The following is a 17,411-nucleotide window of genomic DNA, read 5'->3' as shown; positions in this document are numbered from 1 at the left end:
CTGTTAACTTTCTGCACGTGTGAACAGAAGGGAACTCCCTCCATCTGATAGAGGGAATCTACAAAAAACCATGCATCTGACATATCATAGTTAGGGGTGAAAGACTGAATACTTTTCCTCAGACAGGAACAAGACAAGGATGTCTGCGCTCACCACGTCTATTCTGCGTGGAATGGAGCCAGTAGCAGGGCAATCAGGCAAGAAAAAGAAACCAAGGCATCCCACTTGAAAAAAAACAAGGTAAACCATCTTTACTTACAGACGGAATGATCGTTTACGTGAAAAATCCTACAGAACAGCTACTAGAACTAGTTAGTGCGTTGAGCAAGTTTGCAGCGTTCAAGGAAGTAAACAAAAATCTACTGTGTTCCTATATACTAGCAGTACAAACTGAACATTCATAAACTGAAATTCAAAACAATGCCATTTACAAAAGCGTCCGCAACATTAAATACTCAGAGATAAATCCAGTTGATTGCTGGTGTTGTTGAGTTCAGCTATGTCCTCACTTGTCTTCTGCCTGCTGGACCTGTCCATTTCTGGTAGGGGGGTGTGAAGTCTCCAGCTGTAACAGTGGGTTCATCTGTTTCTCCTTGCAGGTCCATCAGTTTTGGGGGTTTTTTAATATTTATATATTTTTATTTTAGTTATTTTATTTTTGGCTGAGTTGGGTCTTTGTTGCTGCACGCGGGCTTTCTCTAGTTGTGGTGAGCGGGGGCTACTCTTTGTTGCGGTGCGCAGGCTTCTCATTGCGGTGGCTTCTCTTGTTGCGGAGCACAGGTTCTAGGCACGCAGGCTTCAGTGGTTGTGGCATGCAGGCTCAGTAGTTGTGGCTCGCGGGCTCTAGAGCGCTGGCTCAGTAGTTGTGGTGCACAGGCTTAGTTGCTGCGCAGCATGCGTGTTGCAACGTGGCTTAGTTTCTTCCCGGACCAGGGCTCGAACCCATGTCCCCTGAATTGGCAGGCAGATTCTGTACCACCAGGGAAGCCCGTCCATCAGCTTTTGCCTCGTGTATTTTGATGCTCTGTTGTTCGGTGCATACACATTAAGGAGTATTATGTATTCTTGGAGAATTGATGCTTTACCATTTTCCCTGATAAGTTTCCCAGCTCTGAAGTCTGCTCTGCCTGAAATTAACACAGCAACCCCTGCTTTCCCTTGTTTCAGGCTAGTGTAGTGTGTCTTTCTCCATCCATTTCAGAATGGATCCTTTTCCCTCCCCCTGACGGAAGCACCAGGAATTTTTCTCCAGTGTCTACTGTGAGGACCTGGTGGTGCTCCTGGAGGTGAATCTCACACTACTGTGGGGACCCCCTGACCGAGTGCCCCTGGAGCTTTCATCCCTCAGGTGTGTCCACACCGAGCCTTCAGCCATTTATCAATTCCAGTCCAGACTTCCTACCCCAGTGCTGGCTCCCATGCAGACAGCTGCACTGGTAAACCCCGACTCCCTGTGTGCGCCTGTCTGTCTCTCCAATTTGGGGGACAGTACTTTGCCCTGTGACCTCGCTCCTCTATGGATCAAAGAAGAGTTTTGGATTTTTGTTTGTTCAGCTTTTTACTTTTGTTAGGACAGAATGGCAACTTCCGAGCTTCCAGCATGTCAGAAGAGAGGGTAGTCTTTTCACAGATACTGCTGGGTATCCATATACGACTGGATATCCGCATGCAAAAAAATTAACTTTGATTGGCATCCCACATCTTATAGAAAATTAACTAAGAATGAATCATAGATCCATGGGTAAAATGTAAGAATATAAATCTTCCTGGGAAAACAGGAGAAAAATCTTTGTACTCTTGAGTTAGGTAAAGATTTCTTGGATACAACAGCAAAAGCCCAATCCATGAGAAAAAAATGGTAAATTGTACTTCATTAAAATTAGTAACTTTTGCTCTTCTAAAGACCATTAGGAATAATGGTTAAAGAAATAAAAGGACAAGCCATGGACCAAGAGAAAATATTTGCAAATCATATATCTCGTAAAGGGTTTGTATGCAGAACATGTCAAGAACTTTAAACTCAGTAACAAGAAAATAAACAACCCAATTAAAAACGGGCAAAAGATCTGAATAATTTATGAAAAAAGGTATATAGGGGCAGATAAGCATGTGAAAACGTGTTCAATATATTAGGCATTAGGGAAATGCAAATTGAAATCACAATGAGATGCCACTACACACTATTAAATGGCTAAATTCTAAAACAAAAAAGACTGCCCACGCCCAGAGAACGTGGAAGAACTAAGCCCTAGTGCGCAGCCGGTGGGAAGCAACACGGCGGCACAACTACTGGGGGGACGGTCGGGCAGCTTCTTAAAAGGTTTGTTTGCTTGTTGTTGAGTTTCCGCCAAGGTTAAACCTACACCCACCATGTGATTCCACTCCAGGCTCTTTCCCTAAGAGAGCGAAAGCACGTGTCCCACGGAGAATTCTCACGGTAGCTTTATTTGTAATGGTCCCAAACTGGAGAAAACCCAAATGTGCACCAAAGTGTGGAGAGAGGAACCTTGGAAGGTGCACCCAGCGGGGTACTTCTGGGTGACCTGGGGGCAGGGGCTGTTGGCACACAGGGCAGCAAAGGTGAATCGCAAAATGATTTTGCCGGTGTGTGTGAGTCCATATATTCAGAATTCTGGGGAGTTCCCTGGCAGTCCAGTGGTTAGGGCTCGGCGCTCTCAGGAGTTCCATTCCTGGTCTGGGAACTAAGATCCTGCAGCACCGCGGCCAAAAATAAATAAGTAAAATTCTGGAAAATGCAAAGTCCTCTGTGAGGACACAAGCGGATGAGTGGGGAGGAGCTGGCAGAGAGAGGGTGGCGACAGACAGGCAGACAAACAGGAGGGGCACGACAAAGGCACAGGAAGTTTCCGGGGGTGAGTGATACGTCATTATCTTGATTGTACGATGCTTCCAGGGTCATTTGCGAAAGCCAGAACGTATCAACGAGCGCAGTTTAAATACGTGCCGTCATTGTACAGGAGCTGGACCTCCACACGTGGTCTAAGCTAGCACCAACAACACGCGTTTCACAAAGACGCGTGTGCACAGGAAAGTGTGTGTTCCACACCCTCTGCCTCGGGCGAGAGAAGGCCGACGGGCTCCACTCTGCACCTGCGGCCCAGAGATGTTACAGAGCGGGGCACTGCAGACCCACCGCGGGGACCACAGTGCCCACACCAGCAGGAAAGGGAGCTTGGGGCTGGGCGCGCTGTTTAATCTCTTACAAAGACACAAAGATCTACAGTGATGTCAGCCCTGGTCGCCGGGAGTTGGTCATGCCAGCCTCTGTTTTTCTGCCACTTCACTGAAAAGGGGAGACAGGTGGGTTCTGACCTGGGCTCTGTACCACTGGCTGCGTGACCCGGTGCCAATCTTTAGACCTTGATTTTTCACCCGTGAAAATGAGAGAACACCTACCCCATGGGGTTTTCTCCACTAAGGTCAAATGCGGTCATTTTTGCAGAGCGTCTTGGGGACCCTGGCTCGGGGTCAGGAAATGTGAGCTCCGTGTTATCATGAAACTGTTGGGGAAAACCAGCACCCCACCACGTGACCAGAGGAGCCGGGACGCGGGGCCTCACCCTCCCTCTGTGAGCAGACGTACACGTGGGCCATCAAGTATCCGTCAGATCATCTTCGTTCTGGCCGGTCGGCACTCTTGGGGGCGTGTCTGGGGTCTTCTGACTTGGAATACGGCCAGGGGTTCATCCTCTCCCCGTCCTGCAGGCCCAAGTCTGAATCGAGGTGTCGCAGTGTCGCGCTCCGCCTCTGCTGCTGCCGGGGGCCCCACGCGCCTCTGGGCTTATGGCCGCGTCACCCCAGCCTCTGCCTGGTCTTCACGGGTCTCCTCCTCGCTCCGCCTCTTCTCTCATCAGGGCACCTGTCGTTGGATTTAGGGCCCCCCTGGTGACCCAGGATGACCTCATCTCGAGACCTTTAGCTTGACCACAGCTGCAAAGACCCCTTTCCCAAAAAAGGTCACCTCAGGTTCTGGGGGTTCAGATGTGGACTATATTTGGGGCCACCAGTAACGCCTCCCAGGGGTGGGAGACCCTGGCCCTGCCCATCCCAAGTCCTTGGGTCAGGATTTCTGACACGGGAGCCAGCACGTTTGCCTCAAGGTCCTCCTTCCAAGTGTGACCTACTCCCTCCCACCCCAAACACACATACACACGTGTGCACACACTACACACACACACACACACACACACGTTTTTCCCTTGGAAAAGTCACACTGCCACGTTAAGTACACCCCTGTTCAGTCTCGCCCCCTGGGTCGTGCGAGCCCTGCCCTCTGCCCCTCTGCCCCTCTGCCCCTCTGCCCTCGTTGACCTGCAGCTTGACCTATGGGTGCTCTCTCACCTCACACACGCCCCGTTCTGTGCTCCCTGAGTCCTGTGACCTTGGCTGGGACACAGGAGGGCTGGTGCAGGAGGGCAGGGTGTCCCGAGTGGGCTGACACTGGGTTCGTGTCGGGGGGACGCCCAGGGTAGGGGTGTCCACGCCCACAAGGTCTGGAGACAGAGGCTGCTCAGGCCAAATCCCAGCGGTGGGGGGATGTCGCTCGGGGCCCTGAGAGGCTGACGCTGGGCTCCCAGGAAGGAAGCACAGAGCAGAGCCCAGGGAGCAGACGCTCATCTCTGTGTCCCTGTTGACCTGGGAGAGCCTGGGCCACGGGGAGGGCGGCCCCAGCAGCCGGCAAGCACACGGGCCTGGCAGAGCGCGGACGCCGGCTCCAAGGAGGACACCCCCCATCGGCGTTCACATCCCGGGTGCAACTACGCTCACCCCGTCCCGCCACCCCCAAAGGTCCTGCCCCATTGCAGCACTGATTCCAAGTCCAAGAGTTCACCCAGATCTCTGCTAAATCAGGGATGGGGGTGCTCAGCGCATGAGTCACCCCGGGGCAGAATTCCTGCGCCAAGGAGCGGATGCCTCTCCCCCTAACTGACACCTCGCAGCCCTGGGTCCACCTTTGGGATTTGGAAGAGGCTGTTTAAGAGCAACACAAGGGTGAACAAGATGTGGTCCCTCCACATGACGCAGCGTTACTGGGCCTCGACAAGGAAGGAGATCCTGACACGGGCGACAGCATGGGTGAGCCTTGGGGACATTAGCCAGACACAGAAGGACAAATCCTGTGTGACGCCACTCCCGTGAGGTCTCCAGAGTCATCACATCCATAGAGACAGGAAGCAGACGGTGGGGCCAGGGCTGGGGGAGGGGAGGGGGTGAGTGTTATGCGGGCAGCGTGTCCACTTGGGAGGATGGGAGGTTCTGGAGATGATGGTGTGACGGTTGCACAGTGTGAACCCTCTTAGTGACAACGTGCCCTCGAAGAGCTTCAATCTCGTGCGTATTTTATCACAGCGGGGAAAAGCAGAAGAGAAAACAAGAAACACAGCAGCGGGGACCCCTCACGCAGACACAGCCCCACTCCGCGCCCTGGTGTTGTGGGTAGGTTTTGCGTCGAAGAAGCCTCAGAGCCCAAGGGAGGGGGCCAGGTCCCGCCGCTGCCGCGCATGGGTGCCAGTCGGGCATGGGTGAAGATCCACTACCTGATCGCATTCAATCCCCTGCGGGCTCTCTGGCTCCACAGAAGGGACGAAGGCACTTTAACATTTCCCCGGGGGGCTTCCCTGGTGGCGCAGCGGTTGAGAGTCCGCCTGCCGATGCAGGGGACACGGGTTCGTGCCCCGGTCCGGGAAGATCCCACATGCCGCGGAGCAGCTGGGCCCGTGAGCCATGGCCACTGAGCCTGCACGTCTGGAGCCTGTGCTCCACGACGGGAGAGGCCACAACAGTGAGAGGCCCGCGTACCGCCAACAGAACAAAACAAAACGTTCCCCCGGGTGCTGCTTCAGGGGCGCTCAGGTGACCCTGCTGGGTGCTGGAGCGCCTCGCAGCTGGTGGGGGGTCAGCATGGGAGCAGTTTCCTGGGCATAAAATCAAGATTCCAGTGGGTCCCTCCGCAGGACGGTGACGCATTCCAGGGAAGAATGGCTCTTGTCTTGTGTCCTTCCTCTCTGATGGTCAGGAACAGAGCTGCTGTGAGAGGGGACAGGAGGCGGTGACCAGAGACCTGGAGAAGGCTGGCCAGGCCAGGAGATGCCACACCCGGGGCAGGACGGGCCCGACGTCACCCCCTGGAAGCAATTCCAAGAGACAAGTGGCATTCTGCTGTCTGCTAAGGGGGCTTTGGCCAAAGACGCTGTTTTCAGGTGCAGGTCCAGCCTCCCCACACACCCAGCCCAGGTGATGCAGCGCGCCACCTGAAACTGCAGCATCTCAGTGCACGGCCACTGCTCACGGGGTGTCCGCGAGGTGTCCCTGCCAGGGCCAGCACAGGGCCCGGAGGCCCTCCAGCCAACACAGGCTCGCACGTTTTGGCGCTCGGGATTCCATGGGGCTTCACTACTTTTGTACCAAATGTCTTAAGTCATGGCCTGATGTTAGGCCCTAACCCTACCCCTAACCCCTGAATGTGTCCCTGCAAGTTCATACGCTGGAGTCCTAACCCCAGGAACTCAGAATGTGACTGTACTTGGAGATGGGGTCTTTAAAGGAGTGATTAAGGTAAAATGAGGCCATTAGGGGTGGGCCTAATCCCATAGGACTGGGAAGAAGAGGAGATCAGGACACAGACACACACAGAGGGACGACCCCGTGAGGACACAGGGAGAAGACGGCCGTCTACACGCCGAGGAGAGAGGCCTCAGGAGGACCCAGCCCTGCCTACACCTGGATCTTGGATTCTAGCCTCCAGGACTGGAGACAGTGAGTGTCTGCTGTTTAAGCCCCCTGATCTGTGGGACTTTGTTGGGGCGGCTCCAGGAAACTCACACTCCACATTATTCCTGATCACAGGTTATTTCCGTGTCCTGGTTGCTTGGGCACTGACATGGCCCAGTGAAATGACCCACCTCTGCCGCGTCTTTCCACCTGGAATCTGGAGAGCGTGGTCCACTGTGGCTCTGGTCCCCAAGAGCCTGGCCGCTGCCTCTCGGACTCTGTGTGTCACCAGGAAGTCCCACTGTGGCGTGGAGCACCGGCTTCTCTTCTCCATCCAGGCACCGCCTCTTGGACTCTGTGTGTCACCAGGAAGTCCCATTGTGGCGTGGAACACCGGCTTCTCTTCTCCATCCAGGCGCCGCCTCTCGGACTCTGTGTGTCACCAGGAAGTCCCACTGTGGCGTGGAGCACCGGCTTCTCTTCTCCATCCAGGCACCGCCTCTCGGACTCTGTGTGTCACCAGGAAGTCCCATTGTGGCGTGGAGCACCGGCTTCTCTTCTCCATCCAGGAAGCAGCACTGTGGTGCTTTACGCTCAGGGTGTTTTATTGTTCAGTGCAACACGAACTCCGTCTGGCAGGCGACTCTGGAAGCCCAGCTGAAGCTGCTCGGGGCAAGGTCTGTGGAGAGAGTGGCACCGCTCTTCAGGGTGTCTTATCCTGCTCCCAGGATGCAGGATGTCCCCGGGATCCAGGGGCACAGAGAGTGTCCCTCACCTCCTCCATGGTCAGTGTGCCAGCACCTGCATCTTCTCTACGGAAAAAAAAATGACCTACGTCATTCCAGGAACAGGTGGAAGCCCAGACCGCGCTCAGGGGAGTCCTCAGGCCCACGGCTGGCACCCAGGAGGCACGTGTCCTTAATGGACGCCCAGGTGGGCGAGAGCTGAGTAAGGACACAAGGGGGCACCCAGCTTACAGCTTGCAGAAAGTGAGGTTTCACAAAAGAAGCCACTTTTCACATGCCTACCCGTAAGCCACACCAGGGCACACTTCCTGCTTCTAGGCATTAGCCACAGGAGAGCAGAATTCAGGCTGGGGTCAAAGAGAAGGCCAGCGGGGTAAGAAATTACAAATATGACCTTTAAAACATGCACAATAAAGATTTCCTGCTGCGATGGACACCAAACCCAGAGGAACGCGTATGTCTCTCACAACCCCGGCGGGTCTTTCGACGGCCCTGCCAACCCAGGGCGTTGCCCGCCCAGTGCATTGCGGTGGGGGTGTGTCTCGCCACCACTGGTCAGTCCCGCCAGGAAAAAGTAGTGGCCAGAACACTTCTCCCCTCAGGGCTGGTCAGAACCCACTCCTTCATCAGCACTTGGCCGCTCTCTTTGTATAGAGAACAGAGTCCCTGGGGAAGGTCTTTCCTAACTAGTTAAAGGAAGAGAGAAGGAGAGGTTCTGGCGGCCAGTTAGCAACCCTTCTTCGGTATTTGTCGTCGTGGCTCTTGGTCACCAGACCCCAGTCTTCCCCTCCTCCCACGTCCCCCGCTCCCGCCCACCTCACCCGGCACTGGGTCATCCCAGCCTCCGTGGCTCCACCCACCAGACCCTCCAGCCTGGGTTTGCTTCCCTTCCCTCCCCCTCCCCCCTTCCCCCAGCTTTGTTGAGATATAACCCACCCATTTAGAGCCTACGATTCAATGGCTTTTAGCGGACCCACAGAGGGATGCACCCATCACCACCCTCCACTTTAGAGCACATCCCCAACCCCCAAGAAGCCCTGCACCCTTCGCGGTCATAGACGGTCCTCCCCCTGCCCCCAGCCCCTGGCAACCGCAAATCTCCTTTATGTCGCCTAGATTTGCCTGTTCTGCACATTTCATATAAATGGAACTGTACGGTTTGTGACATTTTGTCTGTTTTTTTTTCCACTGAGCATAGTGTCCCCAAGTGTCATCCACGTGGTAGCCTGTGTCAGAATCTCCTTCCTTTTTTTTTTTTTGCGGTACGCGGGCCTCTCCCGTTGCGGAGCACAGGCTCCGGACGCGCAGGCTCAGCGGCCATGGCTCACGGGCCCAGCCGCTCCGCGGCATGTGGGATCTTCCCAGACCGTGGCACGAACCCATGTCCCCTGCATCGGCAGGCGGAGTCTCAACCACTGCGCCACCAGGGAAGCCCAGAATCTCCTTCCTTTTTAAGGACGAATAATATTTCACGGTACACACAGACCACATTTTGCTTATCCGTCCATCTATCTGTGGACACCTGGGCTGTTGCTGCGTCTTGGCTGTTGTGAACGATGCTGCTGTGAACACAGGTGTGCAAGTACCTGGTTGAGAGCCTGCTTTCCTCTCTGCTTCGTGCTTCTTTATGGCCAAACAATGTTCCATTGTGTGGATACACCATTTTGTTTATTGATTCATCAGATGCTGGGCATTTGGGCTGTTTCCATTTGTTGCTGTTATGAATAACATTGCTGTGAATATTACAAGTTTTGTGTGGACATATTTTCGTTTCTCTTGGGTATTCCAATGTGTGTTTTTTTCCCACACCCCCAAGTGATTCTCCTGTGAGACACTACCTGGGTGTCTCACAAATTTAATTCAATTCTGACACTACCTGCCTAGAGTTAGCATCAGACCCCACAGGTAAAGGGCTCAGTCTCACATCTCCACCTTAAGATGCCAATCCCAGATCCAGGTTGTCACCTGTGCTTCTGACCGACTGGGTATAGGTTGGAGGTTCCTAAGACCCCCTCTTGGGGTTTGATTTGCTAGAGTGGCTCACAGAACTCAGAGAAACATTTTACTCACTAGACCATCAGTTTATTATAAAAGGATGTAACTCTGGTGGAAGAGATGCCTGGGGCAATGTGTGGGGAAAGGGTCAGGAGCTCCCATGCCGTCTCCAGGTGTGCAGTCTCCCAGACCTCCGTGTGTTCACAGCCCGGTCCTTTTCAGTGCTTTCGAGCCTTCATTACCTGATTGATTAAATCATTGGCCACTGGTGATTGAACTGAACCCCCAGCCCCCTCCCCTCCTCAGAGGTCTGGGGGATGGAATGAGGGTGACAGCCGTCTCATCACACCATTGTTCCCCCTGGTGACCTGCCTTTCGTCAAGGGCAAATACAAATCTTAAAAGTGTTCTCCACAGATAATAAAAGACTTTAGCCGTCTGAGTGAGTAGACTTAATTTATTCCAACTGTTATTTATAAACTAGTGAGTTTTGTATTGTACGTGATTCATGACGAAAGTTCTAAAATGGAAACTATGAGATCTCTGTCTGCGTCTGTCTGGGTGACTGTGTGAATATCTATGTATGTCCTTATGGATATGGTATGTTTCTACCTCTGGAGGGTATTGCCAAAATTAACTTGTCAAAGAGCTCTATATAATTGACTTAAAGAAAATGAAGTGCTTACATAAATTTTTAGAAATATAATAGAAACTAACCCAAATGAATTTCAGGTTATGTGATCTGGGAAATTTTCAGTATTAAATTAATATTTGTTATTAAAACTAGTTTAACTTTGTTGGTTTAATTCATATAGACATTTCTTCAGCATCAAGTATAATACTTTTATTGTATCAATACCTAGGTTTACTAAAAGTCAAAAAGTTCATGTTATCTTTGTTATAAAATTTGTCAGCCAAAACAAAAATAGTCCGTATGATGATATCTTCATAAGTGAATTAAATGTAAACGAGATAAGAGTTGTTAGGTGAATTCTTTATGTTTTATGAGACTTAAAAATATTTTTTCCATTCTTTTTGGTAACTGGAAACTTTAGAGTTTTGTTAAGTTAAATGACAGAAATTTATTAAATATCTAGGTCATTCCCCCCAAAATAAGATGCTGAAACATTAATTACTGAACATAGGCTTCCTTTTACAGAGAAACCAAAGATATTTGGGGCTATTAGTAAATATATTTGGTGCCACCCTGAGTAATTATCTGTGAGAAGGTCCATGTTCCTAGAAATTGTAAAAAGTATTTGTAATTCGCCAACCTACAGAATGCTAATGCAAAAGACAGTCCATGATTGCCTACTTCTTAATGTTTACTAGAAATTAAGGCCTCTAAGGGTTAAAATTCTAATTAATATATGTAATTAAAACCACCAAAATTAATAAGAAAAACATCTTCACATGCAAGGCAATTTGTTTTAAAAAGTCTAAGGAATGGAAATGCATTTTGTTAAGGGAAAAAAAGTGACTTTGTCCTAAAGCTGGTAGTTTCTAAATGGGAAAGAAAACAGGGGACAAACAATATGGATATAGGAAGTTATAGAAAGTTTGTAAACAAAATGAAACAAAAAAGCGAACGTTTAGAAGGGAATTTTATATATGGTCAGAACTGGCTAACACTAGAATGAATTCAATTAAGTAAATGATTTTTAATATCAAAAGCAAGCTTTGTTTAAAAAATTAAACTTTGTTTTCTCTGTTGACAGGAAACGTTTTCTTAGACTATTGGTCTGATCTTAATGAGAAATTGTAGACAAAGGTTTTCTTTAATGTAATCTGTCTAGAAAAACAAAGATTCTATATTGTACAGCTCAGGCTTTTTACTATATACATAACTTTTTATATTTGCCTTTAATTGTTATTTTGGTAAAATGGATAACTAAGCACTGCTTCACAGTTACCTATGATCCGATTTGACCAAGTGCTTTTTTTAAAAACTTTTGGTATTTGTTGCAAAATTCCCCGAATCAAATTCTAAATGAAGTCTTTTTGACTTAGAACTAACTTCGAGGTATGAGACGTTTCAGAGGGCCCCTGAAATAACACAAAGATTTGTTCTCTCTCCTTGTAAAAAGGAGATGTTAAATGAATTAGGCTTATTTGATATTTTAAATTGCACGGGAAGCATTGTCAAATAAGAAGTAATACTAAGCCTCCTTTATGTTGTGTCCGTGTAGGTATATGTTAAATATGTTTCTGAAACTATGTGAAATTTCTGGAAATCTGGTGTATCCTGGTATAATGTCATCAGTCATAATTCTAGTTATTATCTTAAAATGCTGTATGTCAGTGAAATAACCTAATTTCCTTGTCAATTGCATTGTGATCAGGTCTTTAACCAGCCATTTTAAGTCTTTTTTCATTTATACACATTGCTTTACTCTGGTCTTTATTAATGTTTCCTCTTCAGAGAGATTCCTGGAAAGGGCTCTGACACTTTCTCTAGACTACAGGTTTCTGATAAACTTTTAGATCATACCATTCAACTGGGTAAGAATTCACAGAACTCTACTGAAGAAACTGATGGCTTCATAAAACTACTAACAACAGGTCAAGATCAAGAATTAATTCCATGGGGGGCTTCCCTGGTGGCGCAGTGGTTAAGGGTCCTCCTGCCGATGCAGGGGACACGGGTTTGTGCCCCGGTCCGGGAAGATCCCACATGCCGCGGAGCGGCTGGGCCCGTGAGCCATGGCCGCTGAGCCTGCGCGTCCGGAGCCTGTGCTCCTCAACGGGAGAGGCCACAACAGTGAGAGGCCCGCATACCGCCAAAAAAAAAAAAAAAAAAAAGAATTAATTCCATGAAACTGAATGAACTGGTGAGGAGAATTATCACTTTTATGACTTTTTGTTTTAAACATTGCAGGTCATTTTATGTTTTGCTTTTCCAGATTTAAGAAAACATTTCCTCTCAGGCTATCTAGGACTTGCAGCAATTTGATAAACTATACCTTTGTAGACAAAGATGAAATATCGATCTTTTCTCCCTACCTAATCCCTCCAGAATTTGGAAACTCTGAGTGGGTATTCTTGTTTCCATGGCAATATAATTATTTGCATAATTTCAATAAGACTCTGTTCTCCTTATAACAGGACATAATTGGAAGCATTGGTTCTTTTACCAAGGCTTTGACTGGAATGTCATATTTGAGAGGGACATGCATTGTCTCAGGCCAGAAAGCTTTAAGGAACTAAGCCTGACTTTACGGAGCCAAAAGCCCATTGGGAAAACAGCCTGGGACCTGGCTTACAGGGTTCCCAGCAGCCTAAACATGTGAGTAGGGAAAGTCACTTCCTGGCAGGTGCATAAACCTCAAGATATTTGGGGACCTGGAGAAAAGAGGAATGGAACCCAATCTGCAGGTACTGCAGGCGAAATCTGATGTCAAGTTCTTGCTTGGCTTTCCTGGCCTTGAGAGGACTTTAAAAGTTCAGGCTGGGGGCTTCCCTCATGGCGCAGTGGTTAAGAATCTGCCTGCCAACGCAGGGGACACGGGTTCGAGCCCTGCTCCGGGAAGATCCCACATGCCGCAGAGCAACTAAGCCCGTGCGCCACAACTACTGAGCCTGCGCTCTAGAACCTGCGAGCCACAACTACTGCACCCACGTGCCACAACCACTGAGGCCCGCATGCCTAGAGCCCCGTGCTCTGCAACAAGAGAAATCACCACAATGAGAAGCCCGCACACCGCAACAAAGAGTAGCCCCCGCTCGCCGCAACTAGAGAAAAGCCCGCGCCCAGCAACAATGACCCAACGCAGCCAAAAATAAAAATAAATAAATAAATAAAAGTTAAGCCTGAGGGGCTTCGCTGGTGGCGCAGTGGTTAAGAATCCACCTGCCAACACAGGGGACATGGGTTCGATCCCTCGGCCGGGAAGATCCCACATGCCGTGGAACAATTAAGCCCGTGCGCCACAACTACTGAGCCTGTGCTCTAGAGCCCGTGTGCGTAGAACCCATGCTTCACAACGAGAGAAGCCACCGCAATGAGAAGACTGCGCACTGCAACGAAGAGTAGCCCCTGCTCGCCGCAACTAGAGAAAGCCCACGTGCAGCAGTGAAGACCCAACACAGCCAAAAATAAACAAATAAGTAAATTTTTAAAAAAAGTTCAATCTGAGAGTCTTTATCAACAGTTCCAGCAAAGCCAATTTAAATTATCATAAAAATATGAACAATTGCTCTTCTTGTTCCACTTATGTAAATAATTGGGTTGAGTTTATTGAAATCAGACTTACTTTGCAAAAAAAATTACTTTGGCTAACTTTGGTAGACATGAGGGTAATTTTAGAGAGAAAAGTTATGTTTCAGTAATACTTTTGCGGATATCAGGTTCTAGTGCTGTTAAATTGCCTTTGAGGTTTTGGTATTTACCCATAATCTGGACTAGATCCTGAATTCTCCTAGTGTCCTCTAATATCTGGCTATGACTCCAAGCTAACATTTCCAGTTTCCCTCCCATCCCTTTGACTTGGAAATGTTTAGAACTAAAAATGCCCTTTTCCCAAAGTCATGCAAGCTAACATCAGACAACTTGATTTAAATTTCAGAGAAATCACCATAACAGCTCACGTACAGACAATCTTCACGTCTGCTGTTGTACGAGCCACTCAGAAAGTTTACCTAAACCCTTGATGACATGATCAGAGACATTTCACACTGCAAAAGATGCTCTGACCCTGACATCGAGAAACCTTCAGCGGGCTCCCTTCTGCACTTAGTGCCTTATCGTGACCCGGATTGCGACTCATTATACTAATCGTTGTTCTACTCTGTTCTCTCCGTGTTGTTTTTAAAGTGTTTGTGCTTTGTGTCTCTCTCTGCTGTACTGTGATGCCCTCCACAGCAGTGATGGTGGTTTGCTGTCAGCATGACTGGCCACTCCTGTAAGATTCGTCCTGATAATCCACTTTGAGCTCGTTCTTCCGTGTGGTGTGAGGGACCTGCCTCTAGGAGTGATTCCTGATTCCTCTGCCTGCAAGTCCCTCTCCACCACCTGCTACCTGGAAAACTCATATGTGTACATCAAGACCCTGCCCCGTCACTGACATATATACCCTACCAAATGTAAAATAGATAGCTAGTGGGAAGCATCTGCATAGCACAGGGAGATCAGCTCGGTGCTTTGTGACCACCTAGAGGGGTGGGATAGGGAGGGTGGCAGGGAGACGCAAGAGCGAGGGGATATGGGGATATATGTATACGAATAGCTGATTCACTTTGTTATACAGCAGAAACTAACACAACATTTTAAAGCAATTGCACTCCAATAAAGATGTTGAAAAAAGCCCCAAAAGCCCCTGCCCCATGTCGCCTCCTGTGTTAAGGCTGTCGCCACCCTCCTGGGCAGCTTTAACTGCTCCCCGGGATGTGGGCTCACAGCCAGTCCTGCGCGGAAGCTGGTCATCTCTGAGTCACACCCTTAGGTGCACAGGAGGCTGACAATCACGCAGCCAACATTTACGCCAACGTTCACCGAGCGGGGCCTACGGCAGGGACTTTGCAGTCCCACCACTCTTTGCAGGAGCCACGCAGCCCCGTGATACAAGCGGGGAAACTGTGGCTCAGGGACATAAGCACCTTTCCCAAGTCCACATAAGTAGTGAATGGATGGATAGATGAACAGATGAATTGTTTGTAAGAGATGGATTCTACGTGATGAGACTAAATTGAAGCCCAAAACTCTCTCTTTGAGCCCCTGAGAGCATCTTAGAGGTGTGCCTAGGAAACACAAAAATCAGATACCCGGTGCAGGGGTGTCAACGGAGAGAACAGCTACATGGGAGAGCAGCCTCGTGGGCTTTCAAGAGAATCTGCTAAAACCCAGAACTCCTGTAACTAGCAGCTCTTGCAAGACATCGGGTGTCAATTTTCCAAGTGCTAACTAATTCAGAGATGTTTGGAGTGGAAGTTCCATACACCACAATCTCTGGGAACGAAACTCCATTGTAACAAAGCCGGGTCTTTGTTTTTAATACGTGTCCTAATACATCTTCAAGATGGAGCGAACCTGCTGGCCAGTTTTCTCCAGGTGGTCCCTGCCTGGTTGTAAGCGAACAGGTCAGCCCAGCGAGGGGCTGGTCTTGTGGGTCCCGGGCTCCCTCCCCCCTCCCAGCTCCCTGTGCCACCCAGCTTCAGCCCTGCAGGCCCGGCCCGGGGCCAGCGCTGGGTCAAGGCCACTGCACCATCCCCCGCCAACCAAACCCCCACCCCAGCTCACCCCAGCTCCAGCCCCACCCTAGCCCCGCCCTGCCCCACCCCACCCCCCCCCCCACCCCACCCCCTCCCCCCCCCCCCCCCCCTCCCCACCCCCCCTCCCCACCCCACCCCCCCTCCCCACCCCACCCCACCCCTTCCCGTGCCTTCTTACGGCTGCCGCCCCCCAGCTAGGCCCCGCCCAGGGAGCGCTCGGAGGCGCATCTCTTCAGGAACCACCAGTCCTTACTTCCACTCTGGACGGAGCTCAGAAACACACGCACTACTCGTGACTCCGCGGCCTCCGCAGCTGCCAGTCCGCGGGCCGGGGAAGTGACCGCTGATGCCCAGGAGCTCGGAAGCACGGCCGTCCTCAAACGTTAATGTGTATTAGCTTACAGTCAAATAACCTGCAGTAAAGCCAGAAGCACCGCTTCCTAATTACCGCCGGCCCCTCGCTGCTCCGCGTGGGGCGCACCCGCGTGGGCCGCAGAGGCTGCCGCGCACCTCCGCCAACTCCGGCTCGGAGCCCACGTGGGAGGACTTAGCGAGAAAATCCGCCAAGGCCACGCCTCAGGCCTTGACTCCGGTTCTGCTGATGGTGTCGCCTTCAGGAGGCGGTAGAGAGTGTTCATAATGCAGATCAAACCGAAATGGAAAATTTCTTCCTCCAGCAAAGGACAGCCCCGCGGAGGCCTGCTGTCGGTGGGGGGGGGTGGGGGGGGGGGTGGGGGGGGGGGTGGGGGGGGGGGTGGGGGGGGGTGGGGACAGAATTCCGCCTCGCGACACCGTGACCCTGCTCCTCGGGGCGATCCCTGCTGGATGGAGCTGTGCCCAGTGCAGGCTCCAAGTCAGGTGGTCCACTAGGACCTTCTATCTCACGCTCACCAAGCCAGCTCCTTGCAGGGGCCTCGGTGTGCCGGGCCCAGACCCCTAGGCCCAGGGAGGGCGGTGGTCTCCTTATTGATGACGACGATGATGATGACACAGACCCTGATCGTTGCTCCGTGGTTTGGTGTAAGCGCCTCGCTGTCTCTAACTGTGCACCTGCCCCAGTGTTGGCGCCTGTCTGTCTGCCCTGAGTCGAAGCCGGGACACCCGCAGAGCCCGGAGTTCTGGGGCCCCCCAGGGCCCTGCCCTGCCCTCCGCTGCTGTCATTCTCCCCGTTTCCCTTCACAGGCAGGTTTTCTTTCGTGTCCCCACTGCTGGGCTCGCCTCCCTCCCAGGCATGGTTTTTATTCCATTTCATCTTCATTTGAGAAATGTCGTTAGAAACAATTTGGGGGAGAGATTCTGAACTCCTGCGTCCTCTGTTCCCGGGTCTCTGCCGCCCCCTGGCGGCTCCCTCGGAGGCAGCACCCGGAGCCAGCGGCCCCGGGGACACGGCCCCCTGTGCGGGGAGGCGGGGTGGCCGCAGGAGGACAGCGGCCGGTTACGAGGATGAAAAAAAGCTGGGGTGAGGAGAAGCCACACTGCCGTCGGCTTACTGGGCGTCAAGGTCCCCACGCGTCCTCCCGTCCCCTCACCGCGGCGGGCAGGCGTCTTCCCGCTGCTCCGGGTCTGGAAGCCTCCCTCTGCGCCCCCCGCCCGGGTCAACCCCCCCCCCCCCCCCCGTCTCCTTCCTCCCTCTCTCTTCTCTCTGTCTCTCTGTCTCTGTATGTCTCCCTGTCTCTTCTCTCTGTCTCTGTGTCTCCCAGTCTCTGTGTCTCTCTCCTCCCAGCGTTCTCCT

General features: G+C 51.2%; 1 long non-coding RNA gene across 1 annotated transcript; it reads right to left on the bottom strand.

Annotated features, from left to right (window-relative positions):
- Nucleotides 1-223: 223 nt before the first annotated feature.
- On the bottom strand, nucleotides 224-16,637 carry LOC141279428 (uncharacterized). The gene is made up of 3 exons (XR_012333663.1): nucleotides 16,571-16,637; nucleotides 6,924-7,539; nucleotides 224-6,146 (listed from the first exon to the last, which is right to left on the bottom strand). It is a non-coding gene; the product is annotated as an uncharacterized lncRNA (long non-coding RNA).
- Between the last annotated feature and the right edge of the window lie 774 nt (nucleotides 16,638-17,411).

This window comes from Tursiops truncatus, chromosome 8 (assembly GCF_011762595.2).
Source record: "Tursiops truncatus isolate mTurTru1 chromosome 8, mTurTru1.mat.Y, whole genome shotgun sequence".
Lineage (NCBI taxonomy): Eukaryota > Metazoa > Chordata > Mammalia > Artiodactyla > Delphinidae > Tursiops > Tursiops truncatus.
Note: the sequence above shows the minus strand (reverse complement) of the source record. Positions and strands in the feature narration are given on the sequence as shown.